The 22,316-nt window shown below is 40.7% G+C and overlaps 1 protein-coding gene across 2 annotated transcripts in view; it reads right to left on the minus strand.

Annotated features, from left to right (window-relative positions):
• Nucleotides 1-12,140, minus strand: part of PDS5B (PDS5 cohesin associated factor B) — a 114,979-nt gene extending 102,839 nt beyond the window's left edge. For both annotated transcript variants that reach the window (XM_044441621.1, XM_044441623.1), the window contains exon 1: nucleotides 12,013-12,140. The gene's annotated coding sequence lies outside the window, so the exon portion shown is untranslated. The remainder of the gene's footprint in view (nucleotides 1-12,012) is intronic.
• Nucleotides 12,141-22,316: the final 10,176 nt, after the last annotated feature.

The following is a 22,316-nucleotide window of genomic DNA, read 5'->3' on the forward strand; positions in this document are numbered from 1 at the left end:
GTTTATATCACATATCCCAGCATTTTAAAGCATCTTTTAAAAATACATTTTCATTACATAGGACTGGCTCAGTTCAATGCTGATTTAACTCTCAAGCTAGAATGTTCATCCCAGAAGCCTCCAGTTTTGTTTTATAGAATTCTGTTCTTTGTTATCATTTTGTGTGTATTCATCTCAAGAGCAACTAACTTAAGATAAATCACTCAGAGGCAACAGTTTGTACTCTGTGACTATGGTCTGAATTTTGAAGGATTTTTTTCCCTTTCTGCTGAATGTTTTCTTGCCCTGAGGCTGCCACAGAGGAAAGTGTTTAAATTTGTTACAAAAGTTGCAACTGCCTTATGATAAAATAGTGTAGAAAGTGGTTTAGCATGTTTATTTCAGAGTTATGCAACTTACTGTCTAAGGATAAAAGGCCCTTTAACAGGCAAGGTCCGGAAGACATCCAATTTTTTCCTTTTGCCACCCAAGAATGATCAGAGGACCCCCAGCTGTCCTCGTTTGCTTGGAGCTGTGGAGTAGGCCAGAACCACATAGCTAATCCTCAGAAGTTTTAGAATACCAGTGATGAAAATCTCCAGCCCTCTCTACAGCTGTAAGCAAGAGGAAGATCACCATTTCCACCAAAGGTTGTCAATGCACTCAGCATACCTAGGCTGTACAGCACCAAAACAAGCTCCTACTTCAAGACTGCGTAATTTGATGGTGGATGCCTAAGTGCACTTATCCCAGACAGCACCAATACAAAGCAGCCCTGCTCCCTTCTGCCAGCTCCAAAGGTTAAGAACTACAAATTGATTCTGATCTCCTATGTAAGCACAGTATGTCAGGAACTATGGCTACAATTCATACACCTGGAAGTAAGGCCTACTGAACATAATGGAACTAACTTTTAAATAAACTTGCAAAGTTGAAATAAGAGGCCTAGTCTTGGCAATCACACATTTTGTCATGAATCTGTGCATCCCTGACTGTTACGAATGCTTAGAGACCATGCATTACTTTACATGGCTGAAGCCTTGTCAACCAAATCTGCACTAGGTTTAACAAACATTGTTCAAGTTAACCATCTTTTAAAGAGAAAAGATTTAGATATTATGATTTTGCCACATGCCCAAAGCAAAAGTTAAAAAGAACTGAAAGCAGATCACTCAAGTAGGTCAGCTAAACTAAAAATAATTGCTTGAATCCTATAAGAAATTAACTGAAAGAAGTTTGTGAAAACGTAAGTTCTCCACCCTTTCCCCCTTGCAAACCAGAGGGGTACACAAAAATCTATTTCTGGTGGAACAGGAACCCTTCCTGCTCTATGTGAGGGGGCAAATTTTCACTGTGTTAACTTCCTCAAGTTAACCTATCCAAGTCCTATTTTAGTCAAATTTCCTCAGCCACAGCAGCTGGTCACTATGGAATTACCCCAGCCAGGAGTACAAACCTGCTATTTCAGGAAGGGGGGCTTATGGAGAACAGGTTGCACATTCAATTCCTAGATAACAGTCTCCATATTAGGATTGTTCAATGCATTGGCTCTCATAGACCCCATTTACTGTGCTACCCTCTCTCGTTAAAATATGGTTCAACATGCAAAGACTATGTGGTAATTTATCATGTGTTTATGACTGATCCAGCTTATAAACAACCTAATAAGGCCTTACTGCTATTGTGCCCATTCATTATGTTTACAATTATTAATTTTATGAAACAATGCATTTTTAAAATAAAATAAATATAAGAATATAAAAGTGCCCAAGCTCCCCCTAAGGTGGCAACTCCCATGACACCAGGATGGGAGAGGGGACTGAAAACTGCATTTAAACCCAGGATAAGGAAACTTTAATTTTCATCAGACTTCGCTGGCCAAGCCAAGTAGTCATTGGCCCTGTCTTCACCACCTGTCAAACCATTCAGTTGCATTTCCTAAGCTGTTGTGCCCCTAGACATTGCAAACGGGCATTCCTTGTAACCTTCGGGAAGCAGAATTCAAATGTTCCTCTGGTTATCCCTGAAGAAAAGAGTACACTGTTGGGCACCAGTTCCCAAAGATGCATAAGGTACTTTCAAGCAGTAAAATTAAACAAGTCAGCCCTTTCACCTTCCCACATATAAACAACAAGGGAAAGAGTTGTTGATATGACACCATATGGCTAAGGTTTTTCAGCTGCTTTCATCATTCAGCTGCCAAAGAATTATCAACTTTGGAACTGGGAAGAAAATGAATTGGCTTTTCAGAAAGCAGTGCCACACTCACTATGGTAAGTGTGGTAAATGTAGTAAGTGTATTTGTTGAAGGTTGACCAGGATACCCCTGAGTTAGATGCACGAGTCCAGCATGATCCCACTGATGAACTGCGACTGATTGGGCAGACAAAATTGGGCAGACCTCCATTGAATTTGTGGCAATTCTCTCCTGCCTAATCCATATTGGTCCCTTACATTTTAGAGGCTTTCTGTAGGCCACAGGAGATTGCAGCGGATAGAAAGAGATGGGAAACTTTCCCTCCTAACAGTTTGAATGAGTCAATCTTCCTCTTATCTTTTTCATTGTCCAACCATTGGTTGCAATAGGAAAAATGAGCACTCAGACCAATCTGCACTTGATTGGCAAGCTGATGTTCCTGTTTTTCCACACTCAATTCCTGCTTGTCATTTGCCATATAACCTAGTGAAACTCGTCACTTTATTTCTGGACTGCATTCACCAATGCGAGTCATCTGTGATCCCAGGAAAGTGAATTCTTCTATACATTCAATTTCCATACTAACAACTGCTATTTTGATGCCTTCAATCTGTGCAGTTGTCAAGGTCTTCATCTTTTTTGATGTTCAGAAGGAGGATGAACTTCTCAGTCTCTTCTTTGATTCTTTGGATCAATTGCTTAAGACCTTCATGGATTTCTGAGAGGAGGTTTGTGTCATCAGCATACTGAAGGTTGGTTCTTCCTCCGATATTTATCCTGACTTTTGATTCTTCAAGATCCATCTTCTTCATGAGTACTGCAGCATACAAGCTGAACAGAAAAGGGGAAAGAATACTTCTTTGTCGGACTCCTTTTCAACCTTGAACCAATCAGCATCTCCATGTGGTGTTCTTATATAGCTGCTTGCTGGTTTGTATATAGCGACTACAGCAACCTGACCAGACGTGTTGGTGCAGCACAGGCAGTCTGAACTAAATAACCTCTTTTTAATGTGTCTAGCAGTCACACTAGCTGGTAGAACTAATGGGAGGGGAAGTCTGAAAGTTATGGAGGACTCCCAGTTGGGAAGGCTAGACTAGACTATGACCCTTTTCTTAACCTAGGTAAGGCCATCTGCTTTTCAGGAAGGACTAATGCCAACTTAAGTTAGCAGCCAATAACATATTTTATAGTAGTGTGTTTTATATTTTAATTATATATTATCTATTTATCCTGGATCTACTAAGTTCATCAGCAATACAAAGTTACAGTATTATGAGATATTATGGAATTTATTATATAAATTTATTTCTATCATCTAAATACCTGAAGTATTGCGAAAAATTACAATTTTATTTCTTAACCATCTTTCTTTCTAAAGTAACTCCATATATTTTCAACTTTCTTTGTAGTCTAGGTGCTCTATCATCAAATTTTTTTAGTTGCCATCTGCTGTGCATGTTATTCTGCATAAGATGACACCAATGATGTATATAATTACCTCATTCTCTTTGCAATACAAGCACCAGCATATGTGAAATTAGGGTTTTATTTTATTGCCCCAGTGTGAATCAGTTGGCATGCTTATATTCAATCTCACATACCATTTTGTTTTCTTTCTACTCCACTTGAGAATTACAATTGGAATTCTTCACAGCCTTTTTGGACAGTATTATTCTGAACATGTTTGTGTCATCCACAAACATGCTTTAATTAAAATATCATTAGATTTGACCTTTGAGATCTTTTAAGAAGTGTAACAAGCACCATTTAAGCCTGATAACCCATCTCTTTTTAATTTCTAAATCAGTTCTGCAACTTTATCTGTTCTTACTGCTAAGTGACAGGGTTCTAAAAATTTCACTCTCCAAAAACAGCAGCTCAGGTAGGGATAGCTCTCAAACAAACCTGCAACTAAGCATGCTGCAAAGAGCTAGTAATTTCACTGTAATTTCCCTGCCTTCCTTCAGTATTTTATTTTATACCTCAAGGCATTTAATAGTCCTACGGATTATGTGGAGGGTTTCTTACTTCAAGTGTAATCATTTAACTTTGGCAACTTGTTCCTCAAATACATACTTGGTTTACCTTACTGTCAACTTGCATTTGTTTTGCCAGAGTTCCTGCTCTTTTTTCCCCTCAAGTGGGCAATATTTTATTGCAATAGTTCTTAAAACAAGCACTGTGCATCTTCTATAACTTTCTTGATTCTGTTCTGCCCCTTTTTAAATATGAATTTTCTTGATGTCATCTCACTCAATTAAAGAACAGGTAGTGTTGTGACCACTGTTTCCAAATGGTCTGATAACACTTCTCACATAAAATCCTAAATACCACTTAGGATTAATCAATCTTGTCAATTCCATGTCATTTCTAATCTGCACTTATGTACTTTATTTATACACCTTTTGTGTTTGTCATGATGCAAATTTACTTTTTTTCCACTCAATGTTTTTTTAAATCAGCCATTATTATTTTCTATTTGGGCTAACATACTTATTCTTTGAAAAAGAATTTAAGTATTTTCTTAGTCTGGAATGTATACCCATAGCAGTTCTGCAAATAAGTTTGTTTTCTTTACTACTTCTAATTTTTTTAATTATCTTTTTTAACATACAAAAAGATATACCACCAGTACAAATCTATTATGTCATTTCTACTGTTTTTCATATTATTTAATAATAATGTTCATATGCAACTTCATATTAAGACGCTCCCAGCAGTTCACATACAATATTAAAAATGCAATATTAAAGCCCAATTAAACAATTGCAACTAAAACAACAAAATACATCTATTTAATTTAACACTATTAAAAGCCTAGAACAGTGATGGCGAACCTTTTAGAGACCAAGTGCCCAAACTGCAACCCAAAACCCACTTATTTATTGCAAACTGCCAACACTACAATAAAACCCAAAAACTAAGGTTTTAGTTTAGAAAAAACAACTCATAGCCAGTCCAAGCTATCTCTCTCTCTCTCCTTGGCAGCGCACTGACCAGCCATGCGAAAGCTCGGACAAGTCACAGCTAGTGAGTCATGGCATGTGACATCATCGCCTGACGCCACTACTCCTTTCTGAGCATGCACATGGCCCCTATGTCTGGTGTTATCCAATGCTCAGCTGCTGGGGCAACTTGGCTCGCATGCGACACAAAACAAGAAACACAAAAAAATACATACAGCACAAAACAAGAAACTGCAGGATTGAGCAGCATATGATCAGCTGAAACTATTTACAAGAGAGAGAAGGTCTTAGAGAATGTTTTCATTTCAAAATGTATGACATATTATGCTTCCTGAAATGTACAAGGAAAATATTTCCAGACAGTGCATGCTGTATCTAAGAAAGTTTTACTTCAAATATTGCACAGTGGTACCCTGTTGATTATGCCATCAGTGCCTCCTCTGAAAATCCTAACAATTGAGGTGGTCTGTTAGGTATGCTTGTCCTAGGTTGTTTCAGGCTTTGTATGACACCAATGTTATCTTGAATGTGGCTCAATAGCCATTAGGCAGGCATTGCAGTTCTTTTAATACAGAGCTTATGTGAACATAGGTGGCTATCCCACTGAGTGTTTTAGCTGCTGCATTCTGGGCTAGCCAGCTTTCACACTAGGCACAAGAGCAACCCCACCAAAAGTGTATAACAGTGGAGTAATTTTGTATCACACCTGTGTTAGTAAGCTGTCCCTATCCAGCAACAGGCACAGTGAGTGCCCCAATCACAAGTTGGTAATAGGCACTCTGGACCACTGAGGTTACGTGGGCCTGCAATCATAAACATGGAGCCAGAACCACAAGCAAACAAAATAGCCACTGCTTTGTAGGAAGTGCAACCCCTTCCAAAACACAAACACCCCAATTCCTGAAAGTGAGAATCACCCATAAAATATCTGTCCGAACAGGACTCATCTTGAGTTTAACAGCCCTCATTAAAGCCATAATTAGATCCAGGCACCACTTCATAGCCTCTCCGGATTCTGATGTAACAGAGAAACAGAAATAGATGTCATCAGCATACTGGTGAAAATTTGTTCCAAAATGTCTAATGACCATCCCAATTATTTCACAAAGATATGACATAACATTGGGTATAGAATACTGCACCTTTTGTTCCCACAATTAAACTGCTAAGATGCCAAGACACAGTCACTTAATGTTATTCTATGGAATCAACAATGCAAAACCTGAACCACTTTAAGTGGCTCCATCTTACAACTCATGGAGACTGTCCAGATCAATCCTGTGCTCGAAAGCTACAGAAAGATCAAGAAGAAATAATAGGGTCACACACCTCTTTCTGTCTCTATAAGACAGTCATCCATCAGGGTGATCAAGGCTGATTCTGACCACAAACCAAATAAGAATAGACCCAGACTGTGTGCAGTTGAGATACCTCCACTTTCTCAAGCACCTTACCCAGGAAGGGGTATTTCTAAACAGACAGTAGTTGACAAAGATTTCTGGGTCACAGGAGTGTTCTTTTCAAAAATCATCAAACCACTCCCTCCTTCAAGACAGTGTGGCCAGGCTGTCATGCAGTGATCATTCACCATGCTCCTGATCCATTCAGTGAATTCCCCACAACTAGTTCAAAGAAGCAGGAAGGACAATCATCAGAGAGAGTGAAGCGAGTCATACAGAATCTAGCCCTTGCCCATATCCTCAGGTTCCAAGCAAGATAAGATGATGAATTGGACTCTACAACAGACACTAAATTAATAGTGGCATTCAAGTCAGCATGAAGGTGAATAATTTTATCCTCAAAGTATCCTTGAATTAATAGAACTCTGGGGCTCTACTACAAGATTCACTGGGATAGATGACAATCACCTTCTAACCATTCAGGATAGTCTCACCATGTCTTTAATTTCTATTTCAATTGCTATAATTCACTCATAAAGTGTCAGAGTATACTACTATTCTATTTCAAAGTGTTTTCCCTAATATTACCTTTAGCCTACAATCCTATACAAATTTAGCAAGGTGAAGGTCCCAGTGTATTCAAAGGAACTTCTTTCTGAGTAGATGGGTATGTGGTTGCAGCATCAGTATTCTCTTTAGTCTTTCAAATGCGCCACAGTTTCCAGGAACTGAATCAAACTTCTATCCATTCATGCTGAGAAAATAAAGGGAAATATCCTATATTTTTGCTGTGCCTCTGCTAGTCCTTTTGTACCAACAAAAAGGACAACTAGCACAGCAGAGCTGGCAGTTTCTGAAACAATTCTGGAAATGAGTAGAAATGCTCATTCCTAGAAGGGGTCAGTATGAGCTTCACTGCCCTGCCTTGTGGAAACCAGCACTGCCCTCATTTCTGATTTTTTCAGTAGCCACTAGTTCCCACTGAACTTATGATCTGTTAGTGTACAAACAGTGAAGCACTGGTTTTCCTCTGAAGCTGGACATTTCTCAACTCTGATCACCTTCCCCCAAGTCAGATTAAAAAGTTGTTTTATAGTGTTTTAAAAAAAACATAAGCACCAGCAAGCTAGTTAATCTGTTTTATATGGTTCTTCACCCACCCCCCCCACACACACACAAACTTCCCATCCCTAACAAATCTAAATCTTTCCTTCTGAGAGCACCATCTCATACATAGAGAATTTGCAACTGTGTCTGTTTTAACAGCTGGAATAGATATATCTCCTCTACAGAAAGTTGATAGCTTCTTTTTAAATTTTATTCTTATTAAAATACAAACAAAATAATATGACATTCAAAATATAATGTAAGAATATGACATACAATAAAATTAATTATTACACTGCAGTGCTCCCCACCACCAGGACCAAGGATACATGACACAAATAAAAGGAAAAAAAGTCAAATATTTCAGTTTTAAAAAACAAAAAGAAATTGATCGCTTCACCAAAAAATCCTTCCTTTGAGGTCCTGGACATTAGCCTCTTATATTTGGCATCCCAGATGACCCAACAAAGTTTGTGTATGAATAGTGCAGAATCTACACTATCATGATCACTGGTTCTTCCTCAGACCTCTCTAACAGCCCATCTAGCCATATCATGATACCCACAACCTTCACAGCAGTCAGCAAGGTCATGTCATATAATCAAGTTACCCATCACAAATCTATCTCTGGCTAATGTCACTGCATAGATCCTCGTTTCGACTTGGGGGATATGGAGCTAAGTGTCATTCAAAGAACTCATTTTTCATTATCAGAAAAATAGTGAAGTCCCAGCACACATGAAAAGAACATGCATTTGACCACTTCAAACAGGAATCAGGGAGATATTTTTTTCCAATGGAATAAATGGTGAAATATTCTTAAAAGTGTCTAATTCCAATACATTTATCAACAGTTCAACTTATAAGTTCTATATCTTGTATATTTAGATGGTGCTGTATGTTTGAACTATATTATACTCTCTTTTTTACAATGAAGCACAAGGTTGTACTAGAAGAATATAAGAAATGCCAACAGAAGACAAAACAAAATTCTACAAGCAAGCATCAGCCTACAGAAAGCACAATAAAAACATTGAGAACAATGCAAGATAATTCAATACTCTAGATAACAAAATAAGAATAGAGTTAAGAGAAGCATTTAAGAAAATACTTTTGGGCATATCCTTAAGAGTTTTAGAAAAACAAGAGCATCATCCTATTGACCCTGTTTGCACATTACAGCCAATTACCAAGATTAGCAAAACCTAGAAATTGGCAAGGTGTGCAGGAGTGAGCAAGTACACTGTTTCCTGTCCATTTGCTATTTCTGATTTCACAATTAGCAACCCAGGAACCCAGAAATCCTGTCCTGATCAGGGGCGAAATACCACAGAGTTAACAAACAAACAAGAAACAGGGTGCTGTGTGACTTAATGGAATCCCATCTTATTTTATGTTAAATTTAGCAGAACACATCTCTCAGTTTAGGGTAAAAATATTCATTTTCTCCATGCATCCATTTCACACTGGTAAATTTTAGAATATTCAGATACTGGTACAACTGTTAAAATGTTCACAGTTTTATTTTACATTAAGTTTTAATAATCATCACTGACTTTAAAAAGGTATATATTCCTCATTTGAAAGCATAAAAATACATGAATGATTCCATTACTTGACACTGACAGGAAAAGGTATCCTTTGAAAGGGAACTCAGCGTTTTGATTCCATATCATTTGCTTAACTTTCCATAGTGCTATTTAAGCATATTAAATTTATTTTTGGAGATATGGTTTTCATTCTAACTTACTAGCATATAAACTTTATTAATAATAAATCCAGAGATGATCACTCCCCATTACAATACTACCTTCCTCTCATACTCTGCAATTCAGGAATAAGGGAAGAGGAGAAACTACTTTGCTGTCTCCCTAATTTAAGTTAAAGACCTTTATTTGTATAAGGGGCTTTCATCCTACCTTTCAAAAAGAATCTAGGACAGACTTACAAATCAATAAAAACAAATATAATCAATAAAATGTGAAAATTTCCAGTAAAATTGTAGATAAAAGCAGCATATAATTAGTTCCATCAAGAACTAATGCACTAGGAGAATAATGTGCGTTTCACCTGGCAACAGAATTATAGTGGAGGCCAGAGAGACCCTCCTAGGGAAGGCATCCCATAAACAGGGCATCATGACCAGAAAGGCTTTCGCATACTGTGTCACTTACATGGGGAAAAAGTTCCACCTCACATCTTCCATTGTGACAGCTCTGAGACTGAATATAGGACAAAAAAAGAAAATATGTATCCTGATATATTTTCCCTGATCAATAAACACATAGATATTTGTCCACATATACCCAAGTCCCAGCCAGGGAGTGAGGAGGAAGAAACACAATCAGTGAGTAGGAATCCATCTGATCACAGAAGACAATTACTAGTCACAATGGATCACCAGAGAAATAGCTATTTACAAACCCAATATATACAGGTTTCTACACAATTTTAAAAACTCAAAACACTTTGGAAATGTTCCAAAATAAGATGATTGTACTTCTAAGATTTTATCATCAATTAAATACTAAGATGCTTAGATACTCAGATATTGAGATCTTCCCTGAAGTCACAGATTGGGAACCGTCTCTGAACAACACTTAAGGGTGCAATCCTATGCATGTTAGGACAGGAAATAAAAGACCTAGAGCTCCCAGCAGTCCCCAACCAGCCAGAGGAATGTTGGGAGATGTAGGACTTTTTTCTGACTAAACATGCATAAGACTGTGCCCTAGCTTGGCCCCATTCAGAGGAATTATACACACATTGAACACATGGAGAGGAGTGATTGCTGCAGTAAGCTCCACCCCTGATCTCCATGTGTAGACTGTGCCTTCAACACAAAGCCTACATACATACAAAATGCAGGTCCAAGATCATACATACAGAGCTTTTGCATGTAAAGCTTGCAAACACATAAACTCTGCACAAGGCACAAGCTACACATGGAGGGAAGAGATAGGACCCAACCCACAATCCCACCCCTCACATTAGGTGTACCCTGTCTACAGTCATCTACAAGAGCTAACATTATCCGACATAATATAACAGTAAACACACCATTTTTTCACAAATTTCACAGAATTAAACAGAAAAAGAAAAGACTTGTCTTTCATAAATGTTTATCAAAGCCAAGTTACTGAACACTTCACACCACAGTTACGGTTCCCTGTTGGAAACCATTATAAAGTCCAAATCCTTCACAACTGTGAATTATACTAGTTCTAACAGTAGACACAACAGCAGGAATAATATTAATGATCTTTTCCTTCTTTCTTTCTTTGAGGCTTTGCAAATCCTCGATTTGCTTTTCTCCCCCAATAAATATAAGGGGGTGGGAGAAATTAGTATCTTACATACATACAGGATGAAATTCCAGACCTGGCTTTCTTGGTTCACAGAAACTCTCTTTCAAAATAAAGCCCATTTGAAAGCAACATCTCACAATAAATGCAGCTTGCTCTTCAAAAAAGAAAAAGTCCCTATGTGAGGCCTTGTTGCAATATTTAAGAAAAGACCAGCGGCCACACTAAAACCAAAAGATGTGGGTCTGTTATGTTGGAGGCACTCGGCTTACACGCGCGCGCGCGCGCACGCACACGCACACGCACACACACACACACTTCCTCTGCAAGTGGAGAGATCCGCCTCCAACGCCTGGCAAGTTGAGAGAGTATAAAACAAGAGGGAGGGGGTGAACCGAGCCAGGAGTCCCTTCCCCCGCAACCATCCCTATTAGGCCCCAGCCCAAGGCAGCAGGAAGAGGCTGAGCTGGGTCAGGATGCCTCTGTCGAGGGGCTTCGGCGGCGGGGACTAGCCTAACTAAGAAAGGCAAAACGGCTGCAGCGGTTTTCTGAACCATTTAAGTCATGGAAGAAAAAGCGGCTCCAGGGGCGGGCAGGGCAGGCAACTGGAAAGGAGGAAGCCCGTTCACAGTAGCGCTTCATTTGAGGGAAAGCTTTGCGAGCCGCTGCTCCTCCTCCTGCCTCGCTTCAGGAGAGGATTGAAAGGGGACCCAAGCAGCGAGGGAGGGCTGCAATTCACGGCAGAGATAATATAGATATATAGGAAAAGGCGCCTCCGACAAGGTCACCCCCACCACCCTCTTCCACCACCCCACACATAAACAAATACGCGCAGCCACACCGCTGAGGAAAGGGCGGCAAGTTCAACATGCGGGGAACGGCTGAGGCAAAGGGAAGGATGGCGGCGGAGGGGGGAAAATAAGGAGGTGGGGAAGTTCCCGGGGTCGGGATCCTCTCCGTTGCCCGCCTGCCCGAACAACCGAGGAGGAAGAGGAGGCGCGAAACGCGCTCCTTGCCCACTCCTCCCAGAAAGAGAGGAGGCTTTTTTCTCCTACCTTCCCCTGGCCGGCCGGCCGCCGCTGTCCTCCCGTAAGCGTATCCGACAACGCGCAGCGAGCCCGTCCGCTCCTCTCTGGCCCGCCGGGCTAGGCTAGGGTAGCCGCCGTCCTTCCCCGCCGCAGCCAATCGCCGCCAACCCCCTCCCTCCCCTTCCGCAGCTCGCCGCTGTCCCCCCCTTTCTGGTTGGCTTCAAAATGGCGCCAACTAGTCTCCGCTTACTGCTCTTCTGCGATAGATCCTACCGCCGAACGGTAGGGAGAGGCCGGTGCCAAAGTGAGGCAGTAGCGACCCCTGCAGGAAATAGACGGAAATGAAAGGGAAGAGAAGTGGACGCCCCGCCAAACATTGAGGTGCCGCCATAAGGCACAGGAGGAGCGTTCTATTTTCTCTCCCTTCCCCCGCGCCCCGGGACAACGCCAGACTTGGGCGCGGAGGGAAGCCTCAAGGTGTGTGGCGGCAGTATGACAAAGAGGGCTCTCAGAATGTAACAAAGTGTTCAAAAAGGGAACGGCAGAAGCATTAAACTTCTGGTATCTTCTGCAACATCTTGCAGTCCTAAACGCGTTGACCTAGAAGTCTATCTTACTGTGTGTTTATTGCCATATGTATAAAGCTGCATCGCACCTACGTTCCCTCAGAAGTAGCTTCAGCCATCCTACTATGTAGTGCCTTGCTTTCTGGCCCGTTGATAAGATTGCAGCTGTATAGTGCAACCCTACGTATCTATCCAGTAGTAAGTCCCACCGTGTTCAACAGTACTTAATCGTAGTGAAGTGAGGGATTGCAGCTTTGGAAGTTGACAGGGTGCTCCTGTGTTAAATGGGGAAGTTAACAGTAAGTTACTATTCTTCCTACTTAGCCTCGTTTGAAAAGTGCATCCCATGTACCAATGGCAGGAAAACTTTTGGAGGTAAAGTATTGTAAAGATCTGTGGAAATCAAAACACCTAACTTCACTTGCATATCACCAGCTATCCAATTAGAAAAGATCACAGTCTGATGTCTTATTACAATATGCATGTCTCTAGACATTATGAAAGGGGAAACTCAGCTCATGTGAAAGGTACTGAAAAATACTGATTGTAAACTTTGTCAAAGTAATTCCAGTGTCTGCTCAATGAACTAACTGATCCATATTAATTAGAAACTTACTAGAAAATGAAGTGTTACCTTGCCCCATGAACATGCTCTGTCTATGCCCTATCATCGCTATATTAAAATATTTGACATCTCCATATAGAAATCTAACTTTCACTTCTGTCTCTAGAGATATTTCAAAAATAGTTTGGTGTAAACCAAGAAGTGACCTATCCAGACAAGTTTGCACAGCAGGACAACCCACCCCTGCAAGTAAGCCACAGACATTTGGACAAAATCATGGGTTCACCTTCCTCCTTGCTCCCAGTCTTCTCTCTCTTGCCTGCTCTAATTGTGACTGTTTCACATTCACAGTTGTTGTTTTTCCTTGGAGCCCCAGTGACAGCCACTCCACTGATGTTCAAGTAGCCCCCTGAAGTAATCATGACTAGTTCATTACCTTTTTGTTGGGATACCACAAATTTGTGCAATTTCATTTATATTGTGTATGGTGAATGAATTTGCCCTTCACAGGGCCATTTCTTGGAGTCAGGAAAAAATTCACCACTTTTATGTTTATATATTTCCCTGTCAAACCAAAAAGTTCAAATTTGCTATGTAGGTTGAAATAAATACTTGCTCTTTTGACAGCTGTTAAAAGGAAGTGGTGTAGGAGATAGATCTTCCTTTTCCAGAGTACCTAGAAGTTCAGGGAAATGTAGTGGGAATGTGAGCAGTCACAGCAATAGTTAAAAAAATAGTAGGGGATGTACTCTAGAATTATACTCTATACCACCTTTGAGGAATAAAATTCTTTACTGCTCTGTTTTTTCAATTGACAGCTCTCCAGAGTACACAAAGCAATCCCTATGCAGCCTCACTTGGTCAATGTCCATGGATGTTGCTTACTGCCCTTTGACATTAGCCAGGCAAGGATCTACATTTCAGGCAATTGTAGGTGCACATTCACGTACTTATGAAAGACTGAATGTCATGCATGCAAAATTGTCCACATCTGTACCAGCTGGAGCAGTTGTCACTGGTGGTCATATACCTGAGGTTGTCAAAAGAGGCACGAGATTGTTGACATTCTTGCCAAGTGGCCTGCTTGTTGCTTCCTGTAATCCATGATGATATCGCCTGGATTTGGATGACACGGCAATCCATAATGGCTTGTTACCCATGATGTGTGTTACTGTGCCAAGTGAACCCTCATTCACTGACCTAATTCACATGAAACAAAGGTGGTTAATAAGCTATGGTAGTTTGTAAGCACCCCAATATTGGTCAGCTGATTTCCCTAATCACCCTCACTAGGAAAAGATTGTCATGGCATCTGAACCTGAGCGTAGATGGTTGAGGTCCTTAATAAACCACCCAGTAACCTTACAACAATCAGTGGAGTCTAAGTGTTTTGTTAACCACCTCATCCACCCTTTCATTGATTTTGAACATGGGCAGGTTCATACAACATTTAAACACTAATGTTTTGCAATGGAGTTTTAAAACCGTTTTTTTTTTTTTTTTTTGGTCAGTCATGTCATCTGAACCCTATTGTGGTATTTCAGCATGGTACATTTGGTTTCAGAAACTACCAAAAGAAACAACAGTCTGTTCTAGGGTTTCTTGGTATGACAAGTGCATGTTGACAAATCCAAAATGCAACTCCGCATGGTACTGACACGAGAGCCATCACGCTCCTTGCCCACTCTTACCAAGCAGCTAACAAGAAAGAACCACTGCTAACTGCCCTTTGGCACAACGGTCGAAGGTATGCCTGCCTCCTGCCCTGAAGTTCTTCGAGCAGGAGCAGATAATGTAATCGGTGCTGGGAGAAGAGTAGCACTGCTTGTTTTCTTGATTCCTCCACTGCCACTCCTATATGAGTAAAAGTGGTAAGAATCCAACTGGGGACTGTATGCCACTGTGAATCCCCCCATGCTACCCCTCTCAGGTGGGCAGCTGGTGAGAAGCAGCTGGAATCCATTTGGGAGCTGTGTTCCTCAGACGACTGCTCCTGTGCCCCTTTGCACATGCCAAAACAAAATGCTTCACTCCCATGCAAACAAGGCAGTAGCAGGGACTAGAATTTGCTGAGCTTTGCGTACACCAGAGCAAAGCACCTCATGTGGCAGGGGTGAGAAGCAGCTGGGTGGCGGTGCCCAATTGCTCCTTTATGGACCAGCTGCTTCGTGCTCCTGACACTGGCTCATGAAGAGAGTGCAAGGAACATTACTGTGGCACATGCAAAGGCCCGAGGGGGAATCAGTTGTGTGCTGCTGCTGCTTTCCACAGCGCTCCCCAATTCCCACCATCATTTACCAGAGCATGGATCAGGCAACCCCTCCCCCTCAAGCAGCCCCCTCTAGAGCAGGAGGGAAGGGAGACTAACAAGATCCTTGTCTTCTGTGCTGTGCTTCAGGGCACAAGCCCTGTTTGCGCAGCTGAGACTGCTTGACAGCTGCAGTGAGCCACACAGTTCGCAATCATGGCTGTCAAAGTAAAGAACCTCATTCCTCCCTGTGGTACCTGCTGGAATACTGCCTAGAGGACTGAGAGGGAAGAAAATTGCAGACAGGATGAAAGTTACCATTGTTTTTCAGGCTCATCCACAGAAAAAGCACGTGTGGTGGAAACTGCACGGTACTGCTTGTCATGATGTGTGAACCAAGCCCATGACAACCCTTGCCCAGCAAAGGTAATTAGGAAAATCAGCCAACATGTGATGGGCACATGTAGGGGTGGTTAACAGCCTTCATGTTGTGCAAACCCAGTCAACATGCCAGATGTTTTTAGCCTTTTTCAACAATATCTGTGTTTCTTCTTCCTTTTGTACCCATACCGTTCCACTCCTTTTTACTCCTTCCCAGTTGCCAAGTTTTTCTCTCTGTCTCCCAGTGTTCCATGCCATTGTGTTATTTGGTTGTTGTTGAGGGGTATTTTCCCCATTAAACTTTCTTTCCTAAAGGTTTTTTTTTACTATTTGCAAACCTCAAATAGTACAAAACCTTGGGTCTGATTGCTCTATGTTGTGAAATTCCCCCGTTCTCTAAGCAACAGTCCATGGAGACTTGAATCTGTAGGATTCTTTAATAGACTACACAGGAAGATATAATTTAAAGGTTTAAAAAGAAAAAAGCTTATTGTCAAAAGTTTGAAAGCTATGACTCTCCCATTCCAAATAATTTTAAATACATGCTTCTCAATTGTAGAATATTTACTTTGAAGTATGTCCCAGTATGTTCAATGGCTTTGCTCCAAGAAAAGTAAGAAATAATCTTGTAGCCTTTGACTTCTGTCCCATGCACACTTATTTATTTATTAAAAGTATTTCTATCCCATCCACTACAGAACGTCACAGGACGGCTTACTTATGTGAGCACCTTGCATGCACAAGACAGATTTGGAAAATGCTGGGGTTTCCAATAGTATAAAGCAGGGGTCTCAAACTCAACTTACCTGGGGGCCGCTGCAAGTAGAGCTCATCCAGAGGCTGGCCCGGGTGCCGCCAGTGCTTTGAAGGCCGCAGGGCCCCTCCCCTGTGCCCCGCCCGTCCCGGCAATTGGCCCGCGGGCCGCGAGTTTGAGACCCCTGGGATAAAGGCTAGTTAGGGGCAACGCTCCCAACAGAATTTGTCCAAAACAGACCCCAGTGATGAATGACCATGGTCAGAGGACAAAGAATGCAGATTGACTGTTATCAGGGGACAGAAAACCAATGTCAGAGAGGGAGATCGGAAAGGAGTAGCTGGAATCCTGAACACTGAGTACTCCACAATGTGACCTTTGCAGCCTTCCCCATGAAAGAGACTAGTGTTATAATTTTTAAATGTTATGCCTTTCCCATTAGCTTATTCAGATCACCTGACAGCACTACATTGAAACTCTGAGCTATTTTCCTGTTTTATTCTGCATTTAAGTAGATTGTATGGTATTATGCAATTATAAAGTATATTCCATCAGTGTGCCCATGGTATACAATGTAAAGCAAGAGTGGGGAACTGTTTTTCAGCCCTAGGAGAAAAATGTAAAATGGGAAAGGTCATGGGACGAAAGGCTAGATGTGATTATTACCATTTCAAGCCTACCTAAAAGTAAGCATAAGGCATTTTCATTCTAATTCAGAAGTAAGCCAAACTGAATAATTCAGCAGCCCTTTCAGATAGTATCCAAAATACCAATTCTTTTTATGTCTACTCACAACTAAGCAGGATTCATGCCTACAAAGCACATATCTCAAAATCTCATTTGCATGCTATTTCCTTTAAATATCTTCTTATGCTTGATAAGTGATCAGAGATAATGGGGGGTGGGGGAGTCCTCTCAGGACAGATTGAGAATCCTTTGAGTTATGTCTAGAGAAGCAGAGTGTCCCCATTCCTGATACACAAAAGCATATATCTATACAGTTAAATGATAGGATTTACTGATGAAGCATCTCATGACAATTGGCTGAACTACTATGATGTCAAAGAATGTTAAATCACACACACACATGCCATAGATGGGAGCATGTTAGTTTGGCTGAAACTAAAATCCCACACCAGACCTAGAACAGAAATAGCAGTGGTGCATGTTGGAAGTCTAAATAACAGAGTAGGAGGGAATCCCAACATTTAGGGAAACTGAATAGCAAGAAACAGAAAGACAAATTGTTGGAAGCAGCATGCATAGTATGTAAGATTTCCGCACAAAACCTGTTTTATCTTCTTTTCTCAACTCTTAATCTGCTTAATTCTGTTTAGGCTTCTGTCTCTTCTACCTGTCTAGACTTCTGGTTCTATGTCTTATACACTGGTGGCAGGTAGTATGTATGAGAGTGGGAGAGAGAGAAGAAAACAGGAATGCTGGGTATGAGTGTTTAAATGAAGTATGGCAGAAAAGGAAGTGAATTCAGAAGCCTGAATCATTGGCAGCACCCCAGAAGGTGGATACAATGGGTGAGCCCATGTGACATGGCAACTCAGCCCCTGAATACCCTACACAGTGTGGGTATTGGGCTGACTGTGGGTTGTTCCTCCCTTCTTTTTGGTTGCTGCAACAGCTTTTTCCCATTTCCCCTGTTTATGATCTTATTTGCAATCTCTGCCAGTAATAACTCCAAAGTGCCCATGTGGCACCCTAGAACGGTCATCAATGGTTTACCACTTTTTAAAAATTATTTTTTCAGGTGCCAGAAATAGATGCAAGCATTTTTGTGATTTTTAAAAAAGATGATTTGTTGTTGTTGGTTAGTCATTTGGAAGTGTGCAAGTGCATACTTGTAGATGACCAAAATGAAAAGTCTTGCCTACTCAGTGTTGTGATAAATGCCTACTGTCAAAATGCTTTAGTTACCAGGCATGGACATTAGGTTTCAAATAAGTTATTTTGTTACTTAGCTTCTCATTTGACAGCTGTCAAATGGCAAGTTGTCAAGTGAGAAGCAAAGCTGCAATAATATTTTTGTTTGCAAAAGGGATATACAGAATGTGTATTCTCAGTTTCAGTGTCCTCCAACTTTTCTGTCCTGTCCAAAGGCTCTAGGTCCTCAGGAAAGGGCAAAACTTCATCCCACCCCATGTACAGGAGCACAGAGTTTTGATAGCTCTGAAAAGACAACATCTCTTTTAAAACAGTTTTTTCATCACCACAGTGTCAAACAGCGTTCTCTGACAGGGAAATAGCTGTTAAATCTGTATATTTCCCATGCATTGGGACAGATAAGTTCTAAGGCAGGCTCACAACTAGCATGATGGGCATGACATTCTGAGCCACTTCTGATAAAATAGGCTTAGATTTCAACTCTGCAAGCTTTGGGGTCCTCAATATTACATTGCAGACCACTTCAGTCAGGGGAAGTATTAGGCAGCAGGGTGGGCAGCACATGAACAGAATCCCAGACTTGTGTCCAGTGCCCAGAACCAAATACAGACATGTAAAACTCACTGACTGTTGGATGCATATCTGGCTATAGAGATGGGATCTCTGTAAATCAAGACTATTTCACCTCCCTGATCCTTTAATTGATCTTGGTGCTGCACAAGAATCCCCAGTTGACACATCGGAGAGTTGTTAACTTCAGCAATACACAACTTTTCTTATTAGCAGAACTAGCATTCATCAACACCATCTTCAGACTAGAGGGGACTACAGGCCAGTCACTGAAATTACTGAGGTTGAGATGTGGCTTGTTTAATATCTGAACAACTCTGGGTTGTTTAATCCATTACCAATCCACAGTTTCAGGGTTCACATATCTTGAAACACCCCAAGAATGGGATATTCCTCGGTTGCTGATTCAAAAGAGGAGTAAATATGAACACATCCACCTGCTTACTTCTGCACAGGCACCAAGAACCCATACTTTTAAAACGATGATTTGTCTGATTTTCCAGGAATAATCGCTTTTAGATACTTAAAGAATTTTAGTATTTAATTCTAATTCACACCCTGAGTCTAAACACATTTAATTGGAAACAAGACCCACTGATTTAGGAGAAAGTTACTTTCATGTAAAGGAGCTTAGGAAAGCAGCTGTGTAATAGCACAGATAGCTGTGGCTGATTTGATTTGATGGATTTGATTGAGAAAAGTTGCAGCATTTTATATATTTGTTTCATTATATTTGATTACAAAATGAGCAGTGAGATCCTAAGTGTGTTTACTCAGAAGTCTCAGTTCTACTAAGTGTAGTGTAGTAATTGCATAGGATTTCATAGGATTCAAGATAATGTGCTTTAAATGCTTCCTCTTGAGATGTTACATTAAAACTATTGAGATTAAAGGCAGATATCTGTAGCAGCCAGAAAGCATGTAACAAGCACACAAATGTTTCTGCTACAGCAGTTGTGATACTGTTTATAATATGCAGCCAGCTAACTTCAATAGTTTCAGTTAGCAAACAGGTATCTATACTAGTCTGTGAAACATTAACCTCTTGAGACAGTAGATACATCAGCTATGGCAAAGACATTAATACTGTTCACTCACCTTCCAGCTGCTTTTTAAATTCTTTACAACGAATAGGAATCTGTTTCTACAGAAGAACAATTAGGTTGTTTCAATAACCAACAAACATTTGATTTTAGATTGTACTGTAGTTTTAAAAATCAACTCATTCCTATTGCAAAAGGGTTATATCAACTATCCTCTTTTGTTCTTCTCCACAAAACTGTTTTCTCTTTGTGCCATTAACAGAATTTTCTAAGACTTCAGACATGTCCATATTTATTAGGAAGCAATTCTATGGCCCCTAGAAGGCTCATAGGATACTGGGGATTCCCTCTTCCAAAGCTGGAAACAGTGCTCCAACCTGGGAAGAGGAAATCAGAGATCCAATCCTGTCCACCAATACCTTGTAGCCATTGCAGAAAGAACTGTGTCTCTGAGGTCCAAAAACCGATCCCAGAGAGTGGGAAGAGAGGCATTCTGGTGGGCAGAGTGGGAAGGATATTCAGGAAGCCAGAAAACAAGCTGTCTTTAGCCTTTCTCAGCCTCCTTCCCTCCCTCTCTGAAACACAATTGCTAGATGGATTAATATGCAGGACAGGAGGATAGGGACGCAAAGAACACCCTGCTACTCCTATTGTTCCACACCGGAAGATCAGAAGCCGTGGGGAATTCATCATCAAGGGCATCATCACTAGGACCCTTAGTCTATTTCTATTTCACCTTTGGTCCAAGGAACTTAAAGTAGCATCTTCCACCATCACAATTTTATCCTTAAAGAAATCCTGACAGGAACATTAGACTAAGATCCACAGTCATCTGGGGGCCTTCAAGGCTGAGTTGGAGCTTGAACCTGGATCTCTGTAGTCTAGTCAATGGTGTAATGGGGGGGAAATGAAATGCAGAAGCCTATTGTGACAGTACGCATAGCAATATATCTGGATTGGGATGTTTTTTTCCTTGATACCTTGAAAGAAGGCAGCAGCTTAAATAACATTAATTTTATGTAGCAATTTTGGTTTTATTTATCTGAAAATTTACGCTAGCAGTGATAATAGGTACTACAGCAATTGTCGCTTAGCACAGTATAAAAGATGTCATCCATGTGCTGAAAAACAATTATAGAATGAAATTAATGTAAAAAAACAGTTATGTTTTCTGTGTGCTACCTCTGAAGTAAGTCAAAGAAAATACACATTGAAGAAGCATGCTTTTATTGTGACTAGCATTTGCAAGATTGTGCCCATTATCTCTAAATTTTATTGAATTCATTTAAACTGCAGCAATTTGGGATGGTCTCAAGAGAAGGAGAAATTGATTCTCTAACTTAAGTGCAAGTAAAATCTATTAAAATGTGTATCTGGGTAAGTTTGCACAGCATTATAAGCCATGGTGGTTTTTCTTCCCATTGTTGGTCTGAACCCTGTCATGTTATTTCAGCATGATACATTTGGTCTTCAGAAACTACCAACAGAAACAACAATTTCTTCTAGGGTTTCTCAGTGTCACAATGGCTTGCTATCTTGTTTGAATCCAGAAAACACAACCCTGTTGTGATATGAAGGTCAGAGCCAGCGAGTTGCTTGGCAAAAGTGACAACAGCCACTAGCCTCCAACTGCTGTGTTCAGTGACTCCAGAGTCCTCACCTCTCTGCATCTCCCCTGCACATGTACCTTTGCTCAGAACCCCTGAACCTCAAATCCCAGGGCCAGACACTGGACTCAGCACATGACAACTAGGTTATTAAGAAGGTTAACAATTAGATATGGCAGGTCTAAAAACACTACAATACACACACAACAAGGAAGGGAAGGGGAAGGGAAATTGGGAGAGCAGCACAATACAGAATTACATACAGTCCATGTTCCCCTGAGACCCCAGGGCCATTTGGCTACATTGGACACAAAACAACAAAGCTAATTGCTCCTATCGCTAATACAGAATTCAATACCTAGTGTAGCTGTCTGTCCAGCAAGACAGCACAGCATTCTCCAGCAACAACAGGAAATCTCTCCAAAAATAGGAGTCCTAAGCTGTCTGAACTCCCGTCATTTATCCCTGTTGGATCCATCAGATAACTCATGAGGTGATACCTCCTGACATATTTATTATTTATTTATTTATTAAAACATTTTTATGCCGCCCCATTCGCCGAAGCCTCAGGGCGGCTTACAACAATAAATTAATATAAACATTAAAAATCCAAAAAATACAGTATGAAATAAGCCGCCCTGGCCAGATAAAATCAGTTAATACTAACAGTTAAAATACCGCTTAAATAAAAAGGTTTTCGC

This window comes from Varanus komodoensis, unplaced genomic scaffold (genome assembly GCF_004798865.1).
Source record: "Varanus komodoensis strain SLA01 unplaced genomic scaffold, ASM479886v1 scaffold4, whole genome shotgun sequence".
Taxonomy (NCBI): Eukaryota; Metazoa; Chordata; class Lepidosauria; order Squamata; family Varanidae; genus Varanus; species Varanus komodoensis.